Source organism: Equus przewalskii, chromosome 6, assembly GCF_037783145.1.
Source record: "Equus przewalskii isolate Varuska chromosome 6, EquPr2, whole genome shotgun sequence".
In the NCBI taxonomy this organism is placed as follows: Eukaryota; Metazoa; Chordata; class Mammalia; order Perissodactyla; family Equidae; genus Equus; species Equus przewalskii.
Window position 1 is genome coordinate 36,044,828 of NC_091836.1, and position 25,471 is coordinate 36,070,298.

The 25,471-nt window shown below is 47.0% G+C and overlaps 1 protein-coding gene across 2 annotated transcripts in view; it reads right to left on the reverse strand.

Annotated features, from left to right (window-relative positions):
• The window catches only part of KIRREL3 (kirre like nephrin family adhesion molecule 3), a 535,312-nt gene that overhangs the window by 235,632 nt on the left and 274,209 nt on the right, over positions 1-25,471 (reverse strand). The window lies entirely within an intron of this gene.

The window sequence follows — 25,471 nt, forward strand, 5'->3', positions numbered from 1 at the left end:
ACGTTGCCTTACAGGCAGTAGGTGCTCAATCAACCTCTGTTTAATTGAATGTCTTTTAGTGTTAACCCCACTCTCATTCCGTCTGTTTCAGGGCACCATGAGGCTAATAATATTGGATCAGTATTCCTGAGGAATCTGTCTGTCAGAATCCCAGGTCCTGGGAGACAAGAAATGCCTTGCAAGCAAATCAAATGTACCTTTAAAAAAAATGAAATCATGCAACAGAGAGATTCTTCAGAATTTTTCTTTAAGCTTTAGATTTCAAAAGTCACACAATCTAGTAGGAAGAAAGAAAACATTAGCTTGGGAATCAGACCAGATGTCAAGATTGGACTAACTCTTTACAGTCATTTCCAGATTTAAAATTCTGTGTTATCTAGTATTAGATGCAAACCAATAAAATATTCCTCCTTCCCCAACCACTGAAAAGGTCACATGCAGGCCCAGGGTGAAGGAAGAGAGGGTGTCACCACACTAGTGTGGAGTGTGTGCCCAGATTCTGTGCACCAGGCCCGTGGGCTCTGCATGACTCAGAAGCACGTGCTTCTATTTCTGAAACATTTCTTGAATGGCTCCCTCCTACCCAGCCCGGTCCCTTTGTCTTCTTTCTAGCTTGGAATGGGTGACGTCAGGCAGGTATAGTGTCCTCTCTGAATCACATTGTCCTCATCTGTAAAATGGGGATAAGAATGTTCCCCTCCCAGGGTTGCTGTGAGGATTAAATGAGATGGACATATGGCATCTGGCCCAGTGCCTGGTGAGATGGAGCCGGTGTTCAACCAATATTTGCTTTTTCCTCCCACTCCTCTTACAGGCCCTTTTCCCACAAATGACCAATGATCTCTGAGTGACAACTTCTTTCATCAGTCTTCTCAGAGAGGATGGGAACTCTGGCAAACTGAGTCACCCTAAGATGCTGTGAAGAGACTCTGTTATCCTTTAGGGGTATTGGTATTTTAAGAAAATACAGTAGGAAGAGTTAACATTTACAATAAAAAAAGAAAAGAAAAGAATAGAACTCATGATAGAATTTCAGATTTCTTTCCATGAGATATTTTTAGAAATGAGAATCAATGTCAAGCCCTTTGATCTATATGATATGGGTACCGTGACCCAAATTTTCCAACCCCGAAACTGGGACGGATTGTGTGACAAGATTTCTTGGAGCTACTTCCAAGGGCATGAGCTGAATCTGGAGACAGAAATGGGATTCTGAAGTATTGAAATAGTTTGGTGGTTTGTAAGGGGGACAGACTCTGTGACTTGAGGAGAGTTCCCCCAAATAGTTGTGGTTCACAAGGAGAAATACTTCCAGATCCCACTTGGAGCCGTGGGTCTGGGGCGTCTAGTGGTTTTTACATACAGAGTCTCTGTGTGGTTTTGGGCAGGTCACCAGACCTCTCGAAGCCTCAGTTCTCTGTAGAATGGGAAGCGCAAGGGCAGCTCTCTTGAAGAGGTGCAGGAGGACAACAGGACATTTGACAGGTAGACCGCCTGACACACTTTTAGCGTTCAAGCAACGTTAATGATGAGCGTTAGCTGCAGGACACAGGGACGTCAGGAATGTGGATCTACAGCACAAGAGCTGAAAATAAGCGTGCTGCTGTCAGCCCCTTTTCCGATCTGTCTTTGAGTGATGGAAGTCTCTAATTAGGACCCATTCAGCAGGACTGGCAGCCTCCGCTCTGTCAGGAGGTAAACTTGCTTACGGAGTAGAAACAAGACGCATTCTTGAAACACCAGCCAGGCCCCAGTCAAGCGTGTCTCTGACTGTCGTCAGTCTGTCGGGGTCACGGGGTGATTCCTGCCTGGCCCCTTTCAGGGACTGTGGAGGAGGAGGTCCTTCACAGGGTAGTGGGAGCGGAGCCCAAGTTTGGGCTCTGGGCCTTTGGGCCTCTCTGTCTTCGTTCTGAAGGCAGCTCAGTGTGGTGCGGCCTTGCCTCTGACAGCCATGGGCCTAGCTGACCCTGACGCCTGGTCAGCATCCTGCCATCTCAGGAGAACTCCACGGGCACGGCTGCTCAGCACCCTGGAACAGGACACTCTCTGCGCAGGGCTGAGGGAAGGGGGGTGATATGGTGGAAAGAGCCAGGGCTCATGTTGGCAGACACTGTGGGTGTCTGTGCCCAGTTTTGCCACTCGCCAGCTGTGGGACTCTGGGAAAGCCCCATGACAACAAGGAAGCCAAACTTACTGGCCAAACCAGCTCCCCGTCACCCCCAAATGAGCCTAAGTCACCTCCATTTTTCTCAGGGCCCTGAGGAAGATTAGGGAAACCGTCAGTGTCCATTGTGTCATGCTTCTATGACTTCCTCTGACCAACTGCGTCCTCTCCTTATTCTGATGAATATCTCCCACCAGGCAAGACTCACTTTACTCACTGAGGATCAGAAAAGAAAACACTTTAGAATCAAATTCATTTCTTTGTTTGGGTAGGTCTCCTCTTCTGTTTACATTTTCCAAGAAGGCATTTATGATGTCAGAGTGACTTATAGTTATCCTGGTGGGTACTGAAGCTTGTAAAGGCCACCTAATCACTTTGCCTTGATATTCATTAGTCATTTACAGCCATAAAGAGTGGAAAGAGAGAGCAGGTGGTTCTGTGTGTGTGTGGGCATGTGGGAAGATGGAGAAGCTTCCTGTCCAGGTCACTGATGATCCTCAAGGACAAGGCTCTTTGCCTTGTTCTCACTACCCCTCTTCCTCTTCTCCTTACCTCCCTCTCTCCTTCCTCTCTTCTCCCTCTGCCTCCTTCCTCTCTTCCTCCTCCAATAATGAAACAATATTAGATAAACATCTCAATAGATGCTGGGATGGAAGAGACGTTGGAGGAAATACAAAGATGAAGGACGTAGTAAATTTCTTCAAGGATCTCATGGCCTAGTCGGGGAGCAGGACCTGCAAACCCGCCCAGTGCAGTAAGGACTGGGGAGGTGTCCTCAGGGGGCCCTGAGAGCAGAGGAAGTGGCCACCAGCTCCGCACAAGGGAGTGAAGGGCAGGGCAGTGGACACATGACCAAACTCAGAACGTCTCTCTCAAACCTAGCACTCAGCAGATTTTGTGCAAGAGAATTTCTGGAAGCAGAGCTGGGAGTAGAAATTCTACAGGAAGGAGAAGGGGTAGCTGCCTTCTAAGAGGGAGAAGGATTTCCCAGGCACTGCTGCGCTTTCCACCTCCACACAAGCTGACGAGACTGGTTCGGGAAAGGGGTCTGCCCCCAGTGCATAATAATAGCAATGATAATTAATAATCTGTACTTAATGAGATTAAATTAATAATTATTTTAATTATGATGTATTTTCCTCCTCTCTTCCCCCTGCCAGGGCAGGCTTGGCGCTTCTCAGGATTGCAGTCATAATGGTAACAGATAAACCTTAATTAAAACATCCCCAAATACAATGGCTGAATTAAAATGCTGTGACATGTCGTTTCTATCTCACTTTGATCTCTTGCTTATGACGGTGAATGGTTCCCTGCTGTTGGCAGCATCTTGGCTGCTCAGAGCAGCTGCCCACACGTCATTCAGCGGTAGTTCCCAGAGCCCCTTCACACCCCTTGGGATCAGATGGCAAACTCACCGGAGTCAGGGACCACTCGCGCCTTTTCCTTCATGCTGGCCTCTTCACACAGCATCTGTGCCTGATCAATGTTGAACCTAGACCCCATGTGAAAGCCTCATTCCTCTGGTCCCACCCTACCTCCACCTCCGGTCCACATGATAGCTTGTTCTCATGCCTTCCAGACCTGCGGAAGGTTCTCTGCTCTGGCTCCACTGGCTGCCATCCCCTGGGTTTAAGCAAAGCTGGCCTCAGGCATCCCCCGACCTCATGACCTTCTCCTTTCCTCCTGCTCCTGCTTGTTGGCAGGGGTCTCTGCTTTCTGTCTCATTTTGAGCTTCTCCTCCACAGCCTATCTATCTGCTGATGCTTTCTGACTCATGGCTCACGTCTGGAGGCAGGTTTCCATGCACCGGAGCTTCTCCAAGGCCTTCCCCAGACTCTGTGCAGTGTTGAGCATTCTTTCACTAATTCATCCACGTGTTCACTCAGTAAACATTTAAGGGCCATTCTAGGCATTGTGCATGTGTTGGGCTACAGAGACAGAGACATCTTCTTATTCTCATAGACCTTATCAACCAGCAGGGAGGAAGGTACACAGACAAAGGGTGCTGTGTGCTGAGTGTTTGTGGGAGACAGTGCTGGCTGCCATGGTGGTGAGGGTAGGGTAGGGCACTGACCAAGGGGGAGGGCAGGTAAGGGACAGTTTCCTGGGTTTGTGAACGAAAGCTAAAGTTTGAAAGATAAGTGGGAGTTACCCAGATGACAATAGGGGGAAGGTCACCCTGAGAAGAGGAAGTGTCTCATTGAAAAGCACAAAGGCCCAACATGGCATAGCATTCCTGCAATCGCAAGTAATGAGTGTGCCTGGAGATGGGATTCAAGGGGGTGAGAGGCAAGAGACAAGGTTGCAGATGTGGTTAGGGCCAAGACTATCAAGCACCTCGGGACACAACCTGAGAGGGCTCAAGTTCACGAACGGGTGCATCAAAGAGCCATGCCACAGCAAGGGGCTCATTACCTCATACGACCTGACCGCGGATGGATGCTGAGCCCTGCTTTGGACCAGGCGGGGAACTGGTGGTTATTTTCTTTCCTGGCTTCCTTGCCAAAGCTAATTCAGAGTTGCCCTGACTCAGGGGCCATTTGCTCCAAAAAATCTCTTTCAGATTGGCACAGAGAGGGAAGAATTCTCTCTCACACACACATCCTTAACATAACAGCCTTGAATTTACCTAACCCAAAGTTGTTTTTAAAATATTTTAATTTTTGACCATTAAAGCTTGGAAACAAGGTAATCGCACCCAGTTGGAAGCTCTCTTGTGGGGAAACCACATGAATACAGACCAAGCCTTCTAGAAATTTCTCCCACCCTTTGGAGCTGCCAGTTCTGGACGCAATATCAGGGGCACATTACAGAGTTTTCTATGAGCTTCAAGCAGGTTTTACAATATCCTGGGACATTCTCCTGCTGCTATCTCTTATATGCTCAGTTCACTGACATCACTTGATTGATTCATTCATTAATGCATTTTTTTCATTTCTTAATTCAACAAACTTACACTGTTCTTACATGCCAGGCATTGTTTTGGAGGTTGGGGATACACAGATGAATGCCACGAGGCATCCACTCCCGAAGTCTAGTGAGGGAGCTCGAAGAGTCCATGCAGAATGGCAGGCAAAGAGAGATGCAGTGTAACGCTGGCGTGGTCACAGCCTTAGAGAAGAGCAGGCCTGGGTCACAGACTCCACTGCCGGCAGGGGAGAAGCCCCTCCCACCCACAAAACAAGAAAAAAAAAGCATCTAGAAAGATAAAATAAACAGTTTAATGCCTATAAAAGCTATCCAGGGCACTAGTTAAATTTGAGAGATAATTTTATTTATGAAAATGTCAAGGGGAAGGAGATGCATAACTTCTTTAAGAATAACTCCTGCCTCTGCTAGTATGTCAATACCCAGAAGCCTAAAATAATTTGGGCTTTAAGATGGATGCGGCTGGAGAGCTCAGCGTTATTGCCAACACTGTAAATCAGGAAGGCAGAGAGCATTCTTCTCCCACCTGTCCCTTTTCCGCTGTCTGGCTCCCTCCTCACCCAGCTCTGGCCACAGTCAGATTATCTCGACAAGTGCATTCAATAACCTTCCTCTTCTGTTTAGAACATGATCGCAGCGTGCTGTACATAAGCAATATTGATTGCGGATACGTTGTTGACTGGAAGACATGCCTCTGTGGAGATGCTAGGGGAGGGGAGGGAAATAAAATTAAAGAGAGAGTGAGAAAGCACCCATGGTCTCCAGTTGGACACTGCTCAAATATTTGAAGCTAACGATGTTTTGGTTGCCTTTTTCTCTCTTTCTTATTTTCTAGGGGTTCTAAATGTCAATATTGCATTTACCACTGAACAAACTAAAATCATAACAAATATAATAAAAGGAGAGAGTAAGCCTCAGCTTTCTTCGGAGAATGATTGGCATTTCAGAGCCCTGGATTGGTTGGGCCTTTATCTTGGCTGCGTCAGCTCATAATTAAACAATAAAGGAAGGAATTGTTGTTACTTGCTTTGAATATATGGAATCAGTTTTCTGTAAGAGGACAGTGTGTATTTTATAAGCCCCGTTGCTGTCCCAGTTTCCTGTAAGGAAGGAAATGTGTGTATTTTATAAGCTCCGTTCTTGTCTCTGTCGATGCTGAAAGACTCAGAGATGACATGGTAGCTGTCACAAGAAATTTTTGCTTAATAACATCGAACACTAACTACCCAGAGCTCCCTAGGCCACAAAGAGGAATGGGAAGGTGACGAGGAAGGAAGAGATACAAGCAAGAAAATGGTTGGACAGGCAGATTTTTTTCTGTTCCTAATCTTGTTTTTGTTTGGCTGTTTGTAAAGAGGCTATGTAGAAGTGTGTGTATGTGAGAGGAAGAGGAGAGAGAGAGAGAGAAAGACTGAGAGAGAAAGAAATGTAATCATGTATGGGCGTGAGCTGCCCCATCTTCACCAGGTGATAAACTGACCCTCCGTAATCCTGCTGGAAATGTCAACAATCTGTGGTTTGCTGTTTTAGTGCCTGGAAAGAATCCTGGAAATAGTTAAGAAAGATGATTTTCAAATGAGCCAGTGTGTTCTGCCAGTGGCCTCTGAGATTAACACGTGGTATAGGAATTTGCCCCACGTAGACGTGGAGGAGAATGAGTCTCCTGGAGGAAGAGCCTATTCAGGCCATAGAGTCACATGTTCCACCCGGGGAATTCAGGGACCCGGTCTTCTGACCGGTCACGTAACACCTTCCTCTCTGTGTGTGTGGGAGATCACAGGCTAGGCCACTCCAGCTCCTTCAAGCTCCAAAGATGATGCTTCCTATGTTCTGAAGGAGGAGAAGCCTCAGACTTTCCAGCTGCTCGTCTTGTCACCTAGCTCTGTCTTACCTTGACACTCCCCAGTGTAGACATGTCTAATTATTCCATCCAAACCCAGCTTGGAGATTGGAAAAGATGTCTTGTTAACCAGTTCCTCTGGTAGCTTACATTGCAAAGGTCCAACTTTTAGTTAGTTTGGCTTCAAGTCAGTGCAACTAGCTACCTGGCTGCCTGTCACTTTTCTGTGGCTGCCTGGGTCTCAGCAGAGGATATCCTAGACTGACAGGTTAGCACCAAAGGCATAATCTGCTAGTCAGACTTCACACTACTGCACAGGGAATAGGTACCCTTGACAGGTAAGTGAATAAATTTGGGAAGACACTTGCTATTAACTGCAAATGGCAAGCAACACCTTAGAAAGCTAGTTAGGGAAACAGGGACAGGAGTGTGGGAGCCAACTCTTGTTTTTGTCCCTATTTATCTCTCTGCATCACTGCTTTTCTTTAGCTTGGACCTTCCCTCTCGAAGTCTCTCCTAAGCTACTGGAGGAAGCTCGAGAAGGGAGCCTCAGCTACACTCCAGAATGGACTTATTTTGGCTTTATCTGCAGTGTAGACTATGTTTAAGATTGTTGACAGGTAGTGTCTATTCTTCTTAATTCATTTATTTGCTGCCACTTACACTCCTTCTCTTTACTCTTCACCAGAAACCCACACCCCAGCAGGGAAGTCCCTCGAAGTCTGAATACTTAATTATATCCTTGGCTTCAGGGAATGGTTGAGAGAAATTAGTTCTATGTAGATTTTTTTTGTCATTAGTCTGAGAGCAGTTTTAGTCCAAGAGAAACGGTCCCCCTTTCCTCCGCGCATGGATGGTGATGGGAAGATTCCCTACCCCTCCTGGGAATACTCTGGGAGGGCCTTGATGGGGAAACAGTTACCTGGTCTCTTTGGGAAGGATGGTTATTTCATGCCTGAGTGTTCCTCAGCAACCATCTGTGAGAGTATCTTCGCTTCAAGTTTTCGTCCCTGTGAACACCTTTTCTAGACTCAGATGGATCCTCCAGCTGCCAAGGGAGGAAGCAGCAGCCTTTTCTGACTAATCCCTGAACTAGTTAAGGACAAGACCTTAGAAAGGTGAGTCTACACTAAAAGAAGTTTCCATTTGTTATTAAGAAAATGCCACACTGGGGCCAGCCCCGTGGCCGAGTGGTTGGGTTTGCACACTCTGCTTCGGTGACCCAGGGTTTCGCCGGTTTGGATCCTGGGCACAGACATGGGACCACGCCTCAGGCCATGCTGGGGCAGCGTCCCACATGCCACAGCCAGAGGGACCTAGAACTAGAGTATGCAGCTGTGTGCTGGGGGGCTTTGGGGAGAAAAGAAGAAAAAAAAAGAAAAAAGAAAAGAAGATTGGTAACGGTTGTTAGCTCAGGTGCCAATCTTTGGAAAAAAAAAATAAGAAAAAGAAAATCCCACTCTATGACCAGCTGGTGTTATCAATACAAAGAGATCTTTATGGCTAACTGTAATAACTGGGAGGGTTTTCTGTGAAATGCCTGCTATTTCTTTTGCCCATTTTCTGTTAAGTGAGTTTTCTTTTCCTCGTATATGTTCTTCACACGAAAGCTTTGTCAGCTATGTGTGTGGCAAATAACTCGTCTTGGTTTGTAACTTGTTTTTCACTTTCTTTGCAGTGTCTTGATGAACAGAAGTTTTTAATTTGATTAAAGAAACACATATGGCCGACAAACATATGAAGGGACGTTTAATCTCCTTAATGATCAGGGAAGTGCATATCAAGGGCAAGTGAGATACTATCGTCACCCATTTGACTGATAAAAATTAGGAAGTTTGACAATATCAAGTGTTGGAGAGAACGTGGATCTGCAGAACCTTTCAGAAATTGCTGATAGGAGGGTGAAATTGGGAGCCATTTTGGAAACAGTTTGGCATTATCTTGTGAAGTTGAACATTCAAATACCTTATAATCCAGCAATTCCACTCCTAGAAATATGTGCAGTAATCATGCACATGTATATCAGTAGACATGTACGAAAATGCTCATACCAGCACTATTCATAAACGGAAAAAACCTGGAAAGCATACAAATGTACTTTGACAGAAGAATGGATTAATCTATTGTGGTGTTGGTATATAACAGAATAATAAACCTCAGTCAAAATGAATGAACAATAGCTACATGCAACCATATGGGTTAGTCTTAGAAATAGATTTTGAGCAAAAAACCATGGCCCCAAATAATAAATATTGCATGATACCCTGCATATAAAGTTAAAATCAATCCAAATCAAAAATATTATTTTTTAAAGAAAAGTTGTAGCTGTAATAAAACTTTATTTGAAAAAAAGGGAAAGCAAGGCCATGACAAACACAAGATTCAAGATAGTGCTTAGTTACTTTGGGCAGAGAGGCAGCACACATTGACATCAATGCTCTGGTGTTTGTGTTTGTTGGTGATTTAATGGACATTATAGTATTAAAAAGAAATACATAAATGTAACAACAAAAACAAAATACCCAATAATTCAATTAAAACAAAAAATCCAAATTGAAAAATGAGCAAACAAGCCAGCCCTGATGGCCTAGCAGTTAAAGTTCATCGAACTCTCCTTTGGTGGCCCTGGTTTGGTTTCTAGGCATGGAACCACACCACTTGTCTGTCAGTAGCCATGCTGTGGTGGTGGCTCACATAGAAGAACCAGAAGAACCTACAGTTATACACAACTATGTAGTGGGGCTTTGGAGGGGAAAAAGAAAAAGAGGAGGAAGATTGGCAACAGCTGTTAGCTTAGGGCAAATCTTCCCCTCCAAAAAAAAAAAAGAAAGAAAGAAAAAGAAAGAAAGTAAAAAGAAAAATGAGCAAAAGAACTTGAATAGTTCTCTAAAGAAGATACATGAATGGTCAATAAGCACATGAAGAGATGGTCAACATCAGTAATTATTAGAGGAATGCAAATGAAAACCACAATGAGATATCACCTCACACCCATTAGGGTGGCTACTATCAAAAAACCAGAAAATGCAAGTGTTGACAAGGATGTGGAAAAACTGGAACTTTTGTGCACTGTTAATGGGAATGTAAAATGGTGCAACTGCTATGGAAAACAGTATGGAAGATCCTCAAAAAATTAAAAAATGGAACTAACATAGGATCCAACAATCCTACTTTTGGGTATATATCCAAAACAGTTAAAAGCAGCGGCTTGAAGAGATATTTGCAAACCCACGTTCATAGCAGCATTATTCACCATAGCCAAGAGGTGGAAGCCCCCCAAATGTCAATCTACAGACGAATGGATAAACAAAATACAGCATTTACATACAGTGGAATACTATTTAGCCTTAAAAAGGAAGGAAATTCTGACACATGCTATAGCATGGATAAACTTGAAGGACATTATGCTAAGTGAAATAAGCCAGTCACGAAAAGACCAATACTGCAGGAGTCCACTTATACGAGGTATCTAGAGTAGTCAGTTCTTAGGCACGGAGAGTAGAATGGTGATCGCCGGCAGCTGGAGGGCGGGGGAAAGTGGGAGCTGTTATTTAATGGGTATAGAATTTCAGACTTGCAAGACGCAAAGTTCTGGAGAGCTGTTTCACAACATTGTGAATATACTTAAAGCTACTGAACTGTGCACTTCAAAATGGTTAAGATGATAAATTTTATCGTACATGTTTTTCTTACTACAATAAAAAAAAAATAAAAAAAAAGCAGGATACACTGCACTCACTAAATTACTGCCAAATGGTCAAGAGAAGAATCTCAGGTTCGATTTAATATTTAAAAAAATAACACATAGCTGCCAAAACTCTAACATAACAACGTTTCCCCCACCTGTCTGCCCCCCCAAAAAGAAATACATAAGTGAACAAGCACACAGATTAGATATAAATGAAAGAGCCACTCATGGACTAAAGACGAGAGTGTGTGATTGGTTGTTACATTCAGTCTAATTACGTCCGATCTTGAATCACTTGGGACCTATGAAATGGAGTGAGGCCACAAATAGAGGCCTCTCTGGTGGCCTGATCTGAAGAAAACCTTGGCGTCACCTGGTTATTGAGTCTTAGCATGGAGGAGAGAGACTGGCCAGAGGATGGACGCTACAGAGGCTCCTAAGGCCCTTCTTCTTGATCCTTGGGCTGTTCTTTGGGTGATTCGGCCAGTGTTTTTGAAGGAAGATTTGAATGCTGGTTGATTGCTTATTAAAGGAGGTAATGAAACTTACTGGATTCACATTTGATTTACTACCATCCTAGGAATTCCCAGGTTGGCTCAGCTAACAACTTGTGATGGAATTCATCCCTTGATTCTCTTCAGCTGGATGATCTATTTGGCAGTAACAAAGACCTTCTCCCCTGAGCTGTAGCTGGGTCCTGGGATGACCACACTTTGGCCAAACTTGGAAGAGATCAGAACCAGGTACAAAAGAGGATGAGAATGTATAAATGGATAGAGTAACAATAGAACTGATTTTTAGATTTTGGGCTAGTTTATATAATGCATCCATCCAGTAGTGGGTATGGCAGACTGACTGCAGCAATGTCCCAGTTCTCCACTGCATCTCCCCGGATCCACACCCTTTGCATTGTGACTTTGTAGCTCTTCCCCTCAAGGGGTAGAGTCTATTTTCTTATGCCTTGGATCTAAGCTGGCCTTGTGACTTGCTTTGTTTAATAGAACGTGGTGGAAGCGAGGGTGTGCTAGTTCTGAGCTGAGGCCTCAAGAAGCTTTGTGTGCTTCCACTTGCTCCCTTGGAGTCCTGCTACCACTGTGCAAACAGGCCTGTGACGACATGCGGGATGATGGCGGACATACGGCCCAGCCACCATTGCCAACATCCAGACAATCAGGAGACATGTGAATGAGGCCATCCAAGATCAGCCATTCCCTAGACGACCCTCCAGGTGACTACAGTTGATTGAGTCCAGCCAAGTTCAGCTGAGCCTGATCCAGATTAGTAAAATTGCCCAGCCGACACATAGCTAGATGAACAATCAGAAATGCTTATTGTTTTTTAGCCATTGAGTTTGGCATTACTTCTTACACAGCAATAACTAACTGATATTATGGGGACGATTGAGAAATAATCTGTCTGTGTGTAGTTTTTTGTCTTCAGAGAGCTAACGAACACACATTAAACAACTTGAGAACATAGATGATAACTTAAAATCAAATGTTAAATTGTGTGGTCCACCTATAACAGGGGCCTGCAGCACGGCTATTGAGGGGCACTTCACTGAGCGGCCACTCTGCTGGCATTCTAGGCTCACTAAATAGCCCTAAGAAGGACGGGGAGTCAGGGAAATGGAAAGAAAGGCTTCATCTTAGTAGAAAAATCCGATCTTGGTTAGAGCTGATTCTTTGGTTTTGAGCATGGCAGGAACTCAAGGTGAGGAGCAGAGTCAGAGGAGGTTATCAGCGGGCTGTGATCAAAAGGACTGGGTGCACCGTGGGAAGTCATAACACGGAAAACTCCCCATCGGGAGCTGAAGAATGCCTTAAAAGTCAACAAGGAGAGAGGGAGAGACTATGCTGGGATGCCAAAGGAGTGTGTAACTCATGGCATGGGACCTGGTTCCAAACAGACTGAGCATGCACGTGTATGTTACCTGACACATGGGTGCACACACATATCCACACTCAGGTATGTGCATGTGAACATACACACACACACATGCACACACACACACACACACACACACACACACACTTGCAGCCAGAGTGGCAGCATTTCAAATCAGGTGAGCTTACAAAGGGAAATTTCATTTGTCCGCCAGGGAGGGCCCCTGTAGCTTTCTGGGTAGGGTAAACTGAGGCAGGGTTACCTCCTAATGATGAAGATACTTCTGACATGGGAGAGGAAGAGAGAGGAAATGGAGACACGTCCGTCCGACCATGCCCTGGCCTGGGCTGCACACCCTCCACTTACCACCCAGGTACACCTTCACGGAGTTCAGATTCTCTGGCCTCAATTTCCTCGTCACAGCCCCTGCCCTGCAGCCCACCACTGTCCACCCACTCCATCTCCCTGGACACTTGATGACAGAAGCCTGGGGCAGGTCGGGGGAGGGCAGAGGCAGGCCAGGCAGCCAGGGTCAGAGGTAGGAGGCAGAGGCCCGGCTCGCAGAGTGACACTTGCACAATTGGGAAGTAGAATTTGGCAGGCTGCACAGGCGACGGGGGCGCAGGCTCCATTCCTGAGAGAGCCTCCTTCCTTTTTTCCCTTTCAAAGTCATCAGGCAGTAAAAGAAAATTGCAGGGATGGGGAAATAATGAAAAAGGCTCTTTGTTTTTCCCCCAGTCCGAACTCCCAGCTCATCAAACCTTGGAAATGCTCTCTGCAAATGGCTGTTCCTGTTTTATTGCTTATTTATGGGAATCTATTTAAAGCGAATTGCACTTTTCCATTGTATCCCAGCGAGTGTGTGCTGGGGTTGTGTCTCCCCTGGCTGTGTGGCTGTCTTGACCGGGGATTCTGTCTGATTGTGTCAGCATCACACTCCATGACATTTAAAAGTGGGGAAGGGAAATACTGCAGAGGAAGCAAGGAAAGTGTCCAGAATGATTGCTCAGGCCTTGGTCAGCTCTGAGTGGGTGCAGTGAAGGCTGCTCTGAGGGCAGGTTTGGCGGCGGTGGCCTGGCCTTCGAACAAAGGAGAATCTGCTTCTTGGGATTAATGAATGGTGGTGAGCCATCCGAAGTCTCAGAAGTTTTATCCTGGCTCTACTCTGAGCAATGTGAGCTTAGGACAGTTGCCTAACTTCTATGAGCCACATCTTTTTTTAATCTGTAGAAGAGTTTATTACTACAGGGCTGTTGTTAGTAATAATGATGATAGAGATTTAAGCACGTGTGAAAGGACTCACCTAGTACAGGGTAGGTGCTCACCGAATGTAAAATGCCTTTCTACGGACAGCTGAAGAGAAAGGATGGTGTCCACCCTGCCCTCATCTTCCGAACCAGGACAGCATGCCCACAGACTCTCGAGAGGATCAAGGCCCTCTCACTCCCTCGCTTTGCCTGGAAGATCAGATACGAGGCTCACTGTGCCCAGGATGCTCTGTATCAGGGGTCAGCAAACAAGGGCCGAATCTGGCCACTGTCAGTTTTTGTAGGTAAAGCTGGACTGGAGCGCAGCCATGCTCGTTTGTCTGTGTTCCGTCTGTGGTGGCTTTCGTGCCGCAAAGGCAGAGATGAGCAGTGGTGAAAGAGGCTGTGGAGCCCGCAGAGCCAAAAATACTTGCGATCCGGTCCTTTACCAGAGAAGTTTGCCAACCTTTGCTCTAATTCATCCATATTTCTGGGGTTTCTCTCATCTGCATGACCAGAGGAATCACAGATGTACGAAATGTTGGAGCTGGAAGGGAGCTGAGGATCAGAGAGAGGAAGTGATTTCTGTTCATGATCACAAAGTTCAGGTCTGAGTTTAGAACTGCAATCAGGGCTCCTGATTCCTGGCCGTGTTTTTCCGTTGTCTGACAGGCACCATTGCACAGAGACCTAAAAGCCACTCGCATTAATTCCCCCACCGTCCCCCAAGACTCTAAGCCGTGTGGCAGCCTGAATTCCTTTTGGCTGGTAAAGTTGGCATCCGTTCCTCCCACATTTCCCAAGGCTCCACCTCCCGCGCCCCTTGTCAATGCACCCCTGTCTCTCCAAGCTCAACAAACACTTCCCGAGACATTGATGTCCCCTTGCCCCAAGTTCTTTATCAGCCAGCTGTGTTAGCCACTGCTCACCCTCCAGGTGGGAGTCAGAGCACTCTGATGAGGGCCGAGCCAGTTCCTTGGTGTGGGGTCTGCATGTCTGTGTGTCTACCTGTGACTGCTTGTCTGTGGGCTTCGATGTCTCAGGGCTCTGTAGCATTGCAAGGAGCCTGGACAGAGATCTAAGACGGATGGGAGCAGGGAGAGGGAGCTCTCGCCCCTAACGAATTCTCCTTTTCTTGTGGAGACATGCAAGCAGATGGCGGAGTGTAGAGTCACACCTCTGGAAAACTTTATTTCTTAATGTGTTTGTGGTGGGGAAGGAGTGAGGTTATCTCTGATTCATAGCAACACCCCCAAATCCTGGGCACCACTGCCTCCTCAGATGCCTTGGCTGAGAAAGACTTGATGGCCTAAAGCTTCCTTGTTGGTTAATTTGCCCTTCTCGCTTTTTTTCCTTGAACCTTCTCCTACTTGAGTCCCATGCTCGGTTAACAGCAACATCATCCATCCAGTTTTTTAGGCTGCAACTTCCGAGTTGTCTCCATGCCTGCTGATCCCTCATTCCCGATCTCCAAATCTTGCCTCTGCTTGCACAGTCTTAGATCAGGCACATCACCTCTTACCTTGCCCTTTGGGCCCGCCTTCCAACCCATCTCCCTGCCTCCAGGCTGGTTCTCCCTCCTGGCCATCCTCTGCACAGCTGCCAGACATTGCTGATCAACACATCGCAACTTAATCTCCGTAATGATGTCGTATCACCACAGCAGAGTCCAACCCCAATGCGCGGTTCATAAGGCCCTTGGCAAGTTGACATCAGGCTCCTTTCCTGCCCCACAACCACACGAAGCTCCCATGTGCCCTCCTTGCACCACGTGCTGGCCACACCATCTATTCCTCATTGTCTAAACACACTGACGCTCTGTCCAGGCAAAGGACAGGAGCTAGACTCTGGAGTCGGACTGACCAGGGTTCAGATCGTGGCTCCGCTGTGCCACTTCCTCTCGAGGCAAGTTACTCACCCTTCCTGAGCCTCAGTTTCTTCATCTGTATTAATAGAGACAGTGAAGACTACCTAAGGGTTGCCCTGAGGATTACATGGTATAATGTATGTGAGAGAGCTGGACCAAAAAAATGCATTAAAGAAGTGTTGGCTCCTTCCTTTCAACCTCCTGCCTTACACACCTACTGTCCCCATTGCCCAGAAGGTCCTTTCCTGCCATCTCTCCCTGGCAAACTTCTGCTCATGCTTCAGACTGCCACTCCAGCAGCTTCCTCTCTGGCTCCTTGCGTGTGCTCAGTCACTTCCTCCTCCTGGCTCTTGCAGACCTTTGTTCCCCTGGCTTGTGGCTCTCCTCATTTACTATTGTAATTGTTTATGTGCTTGTTTATCCAGAGGATGGCAGGACCACGAGAAGGCAGGGACTATCTCTGTTTTCCTAAGACCAAGGGTATGTTGTAGAGAGCACTGGCCTAGGAGCCGGAGATCCAGGATCTGGCATGACATCTCTGACTTGGGCACATTACTCAACCTCTTGGAGCCTCTTTTCTCATCTAGAATGTGAAGACAATAATTCCTACTGGCCAAGGTACCTTCTGCAGGCCCTGATTCAGAGCAGACATTGAGTAGATGTTGGTTCTCTTCTATCTTTCCAGTGTTAAGTCCTGCAACTGGGACACAGTAAATGCTCAGTGACTCCACGTTGAATGAAAGAATAAATGAATAGGAATTATGAACCAGGCCCTGGGATCCAGAGCCTTGGGCTCGTAAGAGGTCAGAAGACTTGGACCAATCCCAATAACCTGAACTCAGGTAAAATTGGATGGAAAGAGAACACTGGATTTTCCTCCCGCTCTAAACCACGGATTCTAAATGTTCATCCAGCCTCGCCTTCCTAGGGGCTCAGCTTCTATGGCTTCCGAGGGGCTCCCGGGGGCAGGAAGCGATGCTGCAGACGGCTCTGATCACCTTCCTATTAGTTCATATTAGATCACGACCTACTCAGCCTGCAGAAAAGCAGCCTTACTCTTGACAGACATTTTCGGATCTCTGCTAGGGGATGAGGGAAGCAGGCGGAAGGGAGAGTGAAGGAGGAAGAGATTGAAAGTGACGAGAAGGGAGAGTACGTGAGTCGGCTCGGAGAGAGCAAGTGCCAAGAAGAGAAGATGGGAATGCTGGTGAAGTCGGAACAAACGCAAAGTCAAGCACAATAATAATTTGGGCAAAATGGCAAATGGCACAGCTGAGGAGGAAATGGCATTGTGAATGTAAAAACTCCTAAATGGAGCGCAGATGGGAGGGAAAAGTGTAATCTTCTGGAAAAGCCTCTAATTGTCTGCCCACACTAATAATTTCAGCAAACGCTCCCTCTCTCCCTCCTGCGTATAATTACACCATTCCATCTGTCTATCAGCAGGTTTTCGCTGTGCCTTACTGCTACCACGTTCTCATCCTCACGGAGAGAGGAGGGCTTTTTTGAAGATTTAAGAATCCTTCTGACACATATCCTGTAGAAAAGACACTCAGGAGAGACAAATCCCTCTCCTAGGCCTGCTAAGACTCCATTTTAAAAAGTCATATAATCTCTTCAAACACTATTATGGAGTCAAAAGGAGGCAGGGGCACACAGTCCCCCAGCTTTGGGTGTTCTCATCTGCCAGCTTGTCTGCGTGGGTCAGCCCTGGATAGGCACTGGCTGCATCTAAGAGGGGCTGGTGGTGATGATCCCATGTGCAGACACTGGCCCATGTGTCCTGAAGATGGCAGCCATGAAACCGTCCGTTCAGGGCTGTCCCTTTAGTGTGCTCCAGGCATGAAAGACAGGGCTATGCTACATGAGGAGGAAGAGGAATCCAAATGGAAGGTGAGAAGCTGAGGGGGTTGGGGGACGTGTTGGTGGCCAGTGGTGTTAGCTCAGCTCTGCCAGCCTGGGGAGTGCTGCCCAGCGTCCCCATCCAGTGCTCTGAGTGACTCCAATTGCCTTTGGCTTCTCTCCCTGTTTGGCAGTGAGGCCCGGAGAAGACAGGTGGCCTCGTGCATGCAGCCCAGTAGGAAGGGCTGCAGGTTTCCCGCCCAAGTCACTGCCTCTTCGCATTCAGGAGGCATAGTGCTTCCCATCCCTTTGCTGCACGAAAAGGGCTTCACGGGGACTGCGATCTTAGGATGCTGCATCTTAGGATGCTGCGAACGCTTGGAGGTGCCTGCAGGTTATTCATCAGTGAGTTTTGCTTTCATGTGAAAAATCACACCTTAATTCACCTCCCTTTCCCTTCCAGTAAATGGATCCTAACTTGTTAGTGGGAGGGGCGGCCCAAGAGGCAGGACAGGTAAAAGAGCCAGTGGGGCCAGTAACCCTGAGTGTCTCCTGAAGGCTGAGAGGTGCAGTGGTATGACGAGGGCCACTGGGGTGTGACTAACTAGCCACATACAGACCGGGCCCTGGGAAATTCCCGAGGGGACGATTATGGCAGAGCCGAGCGCCGCCACCCAGCCCGTCCTCACACAATCCAACATGATAACCAAACCTCCCCAGAATTGCTGAGTGGATGGAGGACAGAGTTTACTCACATCGCAACTCATTCGACAAATACTGATAGTGTTCCCAGAAGGTCCTCCATAGATGAACACAGCACGTTTCCAATTCTCTAGGGCAGCAATGTCCAACAGAAATATAATGTGAGTCACATATGTCATTTTAGATGTCCTAGCAGCCACATTAAACGAGGAAAAAGAATGTGAAATTTATTTTAATAGTGTGTTTTATTTATGCTAATATGTCCAAAGCATTATTAACTCAACATGTGATCATTATAAAAATAAATAAATAGATATTTTATTTTTTTTGGTAATAAGTCTTTAAAATCTGGTCAGTACCTTTACACTTACAGCACTTCTCAATTTGGACCAGCCACATTTCGCATGCTCACTGGCCACATGTGACTAGAGGTTACTATCGGTGCATATCTAGGCACATCCAGTGCTTCACAATGAGATAAAAATGTATGTATAATAATAATTAAGGTAGTGCATAATAATTATTATAGTTTAATCCCAGACAATTGTTTGCTAAAAACTTTGACATACATGATCTCATTTGATCTTCTCGGCAATTTTGTGAGATAAGGAGAGTTAATATTACTATTTTTCAACAGATGAATAAAAATAAGATTCAGAGAAGTGAAGTAACTTGTGACCACAGCGAAGTAAGCTAACATCCTCCTCTCCTTTCTTAAACACACACAGAGACACACCATCTTTTAGGAATGACCTTATGGCTCTTACAGGAGGTGGCATTCCATCAGCATCTTGACAGATGGGAGGCACTTTGCAACAGAGAGATGAATGAGGGTGGTGGGGAGGAGATTTCGCATTTGAGGAACTACCATGATCAAAGTAAGAGTAGAGGGGGCGGCCCCATGGCCAAGTGGTTAGGTTCGCTTGCTCCGCTTCGGCAGCTCAGGGTTTTGCCGGTTCAAATCCTGGGCGCAGACATGGCACCGCTTGTCAGGCCATGCTGAGGCGGCATCCCACATGCCACAACTAGAAGGACCCACAACTGAAAATACACAACTATGTACTGAGGGGCTGTGGGAGAAAAAGGAAAAATAAAATCTTAAAAAAAAAAAAGTAGAGTAGAAAAGTACAAACTTTATATGGAGAAGAGCACTGGCCCGATTCTCTGCAGAGCAGGCCAACTGTGAGCGAGTGTTGCAGATAAGGCTGAAAAGGTAACTCGGGGCGCGGTTGCAGAAGGTGCTGAATGCAGATGGGGGGCGCTGCACTTCACTGAGTAGGCAGTGTAGACTCACTGAAGACTATTTCATTCACCAAACATTTATTGAGCACTTGTGATGTGCTACGATGGTTTGGATGGAGGAGTGATGTGGCCAGATGTTTGCCTTAGAGCGTGTGCTCTCCTGGGGTCACATAGTGGACTGCAGTGGGAGAAAAGGGACAGAAGGGGAAGCAGAGAAGCCTATTGGTGAATTATAGGTCAAAAGCAGTGCAGTTGTGGTGGAAATGGAAAAGAATGGGTGAATGTAAGAGGTAATAAAAATCCACTGTTGTGACTTAGAGGATGCAGGAGGGAGTGGTCAGACTTGACTTCCAAGGTTTGAGCTTGGATGATAGGAAGACAGTGCCACCATGAACAGAAGCAGGCTGGCCCTAACAGGGATGGTGGCTGGCTCTCAGGGCTCTCCAGGATGGTTAGAGGCAGGAGGATGTGTGCAGTGACATCCTAACATTCCCTTTCTGCTTTACTGTTTCTAGGGTTTAAGAGAAATCGTTTGCAAATTTTACTTGACGGTAATTTGGAGCCATTTATCTGGAACGAGGTGGAGTTCATTTCCTTTTAGGATCAATGTAAAGAATACCTTGGCTACCCACCCCCTCCTCCCCCTTCCCTGTGCCCTCCCGCTCCTGCAGAGGCTCATGAGAGAAGACTACGGATTCTGGCAGCTCCCTCCCCTCCACCCTTCTCATTAGCACTGCAGCTGACGAGCTGTGAATAACCCCAAGCTCGTTACTCATCTGTAGAATGGGGCTAACACCCACAGGGCTGCTCTGAGAATCAAATGAAATCCTGTATGGGAAAGGCTTTGCAGACTCAGGAGCATTATTCAAAGGCTGCTTGGTGGCTGCTGCCTTTCCTTCTTGGAGGCTGACAATGCCAGGGAAGACTGCCACCACTACCCCGCACCTCCGATCGCTTGCTAGTGCCTTGCTTTCTTTTGCCTCCAAGATTTTGTCCATGCTGTCCCTTTTGTCAGGAATATCTTCCCTTCCCCTCTTCCTTACTAGCTCGTATTTATCCTCAAAAACCAGCTCAAAAGTCCCTTGTTCTGTCAAAACTTCCTAGACCCTCCCTCATGCAATGGTTACTGTCACAGCATCTGATTCTCTATTTTATTATAATTCATTATAATGTTATGGTATTGTAATAATTCATGTGTCCACAGCTATTCTTAGCCTGTGAACTCCTCAAGGGCGGGTAAATGTCCCAAGTCCACCCTTTAATTAAGGAACACGGATGGGTCATTGTCATGTTCCCTTCAAATCCTCCTCTGCCAGCTCCAGGGGTCAGCAGAGTATCTCACATGAACTTGAAAATATTTACACTCCAGAGAGGGGAGAGTTGCTTACAGAGAAACATCTTCCTACCACTTGTGTTGAGCTGCTATGAGGTCACCTACCGGAGTGGCTTTGTCCTTAGCTCCTTTAACTCATTCATTTGGTTTGTCTCCCCCATCCTTCCAGTGCCTTTCCTCTTAAGAACCCAGGACAGGTCTTCCAGGCAGCAGAGCTGGAAGACTACTTGAGGTTACTACATTGGCTACATACACCGTGATCTTCCTTTACTGACTTCTGCCTCTGTCCCTGGACCAAGCTAGGGTGTGCTGGCCCTCTTGCCCGGAAAATCCCCTCCCCTGGCTGGACCCTGCCCCTGAGTGTACCTGCTGGGTGCCATTCTAAGAAGGCTGGGGAGTCGGTCTCAGGAAGCAGGCGGGAGCCCCAGGGGCTGGCCATTGTCTTTCTGTGAGGTTCATCCCATCATTCAGCACATTAGATTTCTTCTCCCGCAACCCCTTCCCTGCCCCACAACATCCAACACACCTCAGTCTGTGGTGGCTAAGATCTCCCTGAGGTCTTCTTCACAGGCATAGCCTCCATCCCCAAGCCTTCCTCAGCAGTGTTGGTCTAACGAGTTCAGTCCCTTTAAACCCAGCTCCTGCCTCAGCCCTTCCCAGCAGCTCCTTGCTTTGTGTCAGGCCGTGTAGACAAAGCCCAGAATTAATGCCCTGAGATTCATTTCATTTAACGAAAACCCACAAAAGCCAGCCCAGCAGCCCATTCATCCCAAAATAGCCTCTGAAAGCCTGGGCATATGTCAGTGTCTCTTTGCAGAAACCACACTGCATTGTCATGAAAGGGCCATTTGAACAAGGTAGCTACAAAGAAATTATCTCAAGGCGTTTCAACCACTTTCCAACACCAAGCTTCCTCCCTCAGTAACACAGTCCCTTTGACAACAAATGAACTGCACAACTGATGTGTATGTGTGTTTGCATGTGTGAGGCCCCCCCACTTCATGATAAATTCCTAGATGAGCCGAAGTCACAAGTGATTGGTCTATGTACCCATCTCTCAACATAAATCCCAAACATCAACACGACCTGTTGAGAAACACTGAGCCCCCTGGACTCTCTGTCATGGCGGGAGAGGCAGTGGGGATTGTGTTGCTGCTGCTACAAAAGGACATCCAAGAGAAGCAGCAGGGAGGCAACGGGGCATAAACGCTCTGAATGAATGGCTCTTTCTCCTTGGTGGCTTCGAGCTTGCAACCTGTCATCCTGTGGCCCGTCATCTTGAAATGGAGGACTCCTCGGACAGTCAGTAGATTTAAAAGTAGCTTCTCTCCTGTTGTGCTTAGGAACTCTTACAACATGCTAAAGAGGAAAGGGGAGCAGAGGTCCACAGACCCCACTTCGCCAGAGGAGGGAGATGGAAGGGCAGAAGGTAGAGGAGATGGGCTGGGGCCCCAGCGGCAGCTCCCGGGAGGAGTCCTGCTCCCAGGCTGGTGAGCAGTGGTACCCTCATCGTTACTGGGACAGTTTGGATGAATCTTTTTCTGGCCTGGACTCCAGGTTTTCCATTTATAAAGAGGGAAGGCAAACATCCTGTGAAGATGCCAACAAGATGCTTAGGGTTTTAAAAAATTTGTTAAGATCCTTAGACTAGAAACAACAAGTGTTGGAGAGGATGTGGGGAGAAGGGAACCCTCATACACTGCTGGTGGGAGTGCAAACTGGTGCAGCCACTATGGAAAGCAGTTTGGAGTATCCTCAGAAAATTAAGAGTAGATCTACCACGTGATCCAGCTATCCCACTGCTGGGTATTTATCCAAAGAACTTGAAAACACAAAGGCATAAAGATACATGCACCCCTATGTTCATCGCAGCATCATACACAATAGCCAAGACTTGGAAGCAACCTAGGTGCCCATCAAGGGATGAATGCATAAAGAAGATGTGGTATTTATACATGATGGAATACTACTCAGCCATAAGAAATGATGAAATCCGGCCATTTGTGACAACATGGATGGAACTTGAGGGTATTATGCTGAGTGAAATTAGTCAGAGGGACAAAGTCAAATACTATATGATCTCACTCATAAGTAGAAGATAAAAACAACGACAAGCAAACACATAGCAATGGAGATTGGATTGGTGGTTACCACAGAGGAAGGGGGGGGCCACAAATGAGGTGATTAGGCTCACATGTGAGGTGATGGACTATAGTTAGTTTTTGGGTGGTGAACATGATGTAATCTACACAGAATTTGAAATATATTACTATGTACATCTGAAAGCTATATAATGTTATAATCCAATGTTACTGCAATTAAAAAAAAATTAAAAAGATCCTTAGACTAACTAACGCTGGTCAGGCCTGGGATTCTAGACCTGTCGTCAAGTTGCTATGTGGCCTTGGGCAAGTTCTTTAACACTGATTAGGTCTCAATTCTTTTCTTTCTAACAGGGTTATAACATGCCTCCCTATTTAAATTATAAATAAAGCATAATGGCCATGAGTGTGGGCTTGGAGCCAAAGACACCTGACTTGGAATCTGGGCTCCGCCACTGACTAGGTACATTGTCTTGGGAAGCTCCGAGGTTTCTGTTTCCCATCATGATCCTCATCTGTGAAATGGGGGGAGAATAATACCTGCTTCATAGATTTGTTGTGAGAATTAAAGATAATGCCTGTAGAATGCTTAGCATGGGGTCTGTCACACAGAATGCACCTACTGATGGTTGCTATGGGTATTTATACAAGCTCCTACTGAAAAGCAAATTAAAGAAAGCAAAATCTCCCTGAGAAGTGCACAGAAACTCACCAATACATGACATTATGATTACCATTATCATTATTGCACACGTCACACCTTCGTGCGAGGTCCAAGTGCGGTGGGCGTCACCACATCACTCAGTGCCCAGATGTGCCACCCACAGGAGCCTCCTGTGACAGGCTGATGCCAGGCAGCGCTGGAGAGAGGAAGAACCCAGCCCTGGCTCTGATCTTCTCCTCTCTCAGCAGCGCCTTAAAGCCTCAGCAGACACACTCTTCAGAACAAAGTCGAGCAGAACAACACACACCATGGCTGCAAGATGGAAAACACTTGCGCTCTGGAAGGCTGGCGGATTCCCTGCCTCCTGCCCCGGCACCCGCACAACCCTCCCTGTCCAGTCCCACTTTGGTGTCCAGTCCGCACACACTGTAAATGCTCACCCTAGGAGGCAGGGCTGGGCAGTGCGTGTGCCAGCTGCCATCTTTTATTCTGGCTGGAGCCCCTGAAGGACAATGGTTGCTTTTCCTCTTGAAGAGCCTCTTTATTTTCAGAGTGGCAGGAAGGTGGTTATGGTGAGTGTGGTGGATTGGATGGCACACTCTCCGAGCCATGAATACTGGTCCCACCAGTGGCAGCCAGGCTGGGGCGGCAGGAGCCAGGAGACCTGGCTTCCTTCCAGCTGTGTTGCTTCCTTCCAGTTTACCTTGCCTGGCCTCCCTCACAGGCCAGGCCACCGTGGGTGGTTGTGCAGGCTGAGTACTGCACAAGGCCAAGCATTGCCAGTTGCACTGACCATGGATCAATGGTGCCCCACAGTTATACTATGCGGAGCTATACTGTGCAGCAGCTTTGCTCATGGGGCTCTTGTGCGGAGCAAATAAAATCATTGCCATCATGTTTACTAATTATTGATCAGCCTCTGTGTCAAGCACTTAGCATTTTACCCTTCCTGACACCCTACAGGTGGGTATTTTTACTACCTCACCCCCATGTTACAGATAAGAAGACTGAGACCAGAGAGATTAAGCAACCTGTCCAAGGCCAGTCAGACAGCGAGTGATGGAGCTGTCACCTGAATGCAGGGCTGGCTGACTCCCTGGTCCATGCTCTTCATCTTCATCTGTTTTGCAAAGAGACTGCCTGGTAGCAGGTCTGGGCCCTTTGACTGCTGGGGCCAGTGCGACTGTGCCAGCGCCCTGTCTCTCCGAGGGAAGGAAAGAGGACAGGAGCTCTTGCCGAATGTGTCAGAATCCTTCTCCCTTGGCGCTGCCATCCTTGTCTTGGGATTCCTCCCATAATACGGATCATGAGTCTCACTCAGGGGCCGGTGTCAGCAGCGGCTGTGCTGGGGGCACTTACGTTATGTTCTTTGCTTCATTCTCCTTTCTCAAAAAGAAAAAAGAAACGGAGCTGTCTGTCAGATTGCTTGAACCAACTCTCCAGAATCGCCATGCTCATCTTTCCAGAGACGTTGCCACCAGAGTCATTCCTCTCTCTTACACACACACACTTAGATATGACTCTATATTCACATATTTACACTCTTTACACACATGTACTTAGGATCTGTTCCTTGATATGTAGGTCCAGAAAACTGTCACACAGTCCTGCACACACCCATACAGCCAAGCGACATGTATTAACACATCTGTGCACATATATGTTCGCGTGTATGGATGTATAAAACTGCCCCATTTAACTGCAGAAACACATGAGCACAACGCACAGAACAAGAGCCTGGAGGAGGTGTGTGAGGGGAGGAAGAGGTCTGGGGAGGAGGTGGGGGCAGGAAGAAGTGAGAACTGTCAGGACAGAGGCTTGGAAAGGACCACAGGCACCAGCCCCAGTTGACTAGGGGCTCATGGTCTTCTCATTTAGATGGTCTGCCTGAGGGATCTTGGCAGAGTGCAATTTCAGCTTTGGGGCCCCAGCTCTGCAGAGACCTCCTCCGGGAGGCCATCCCCT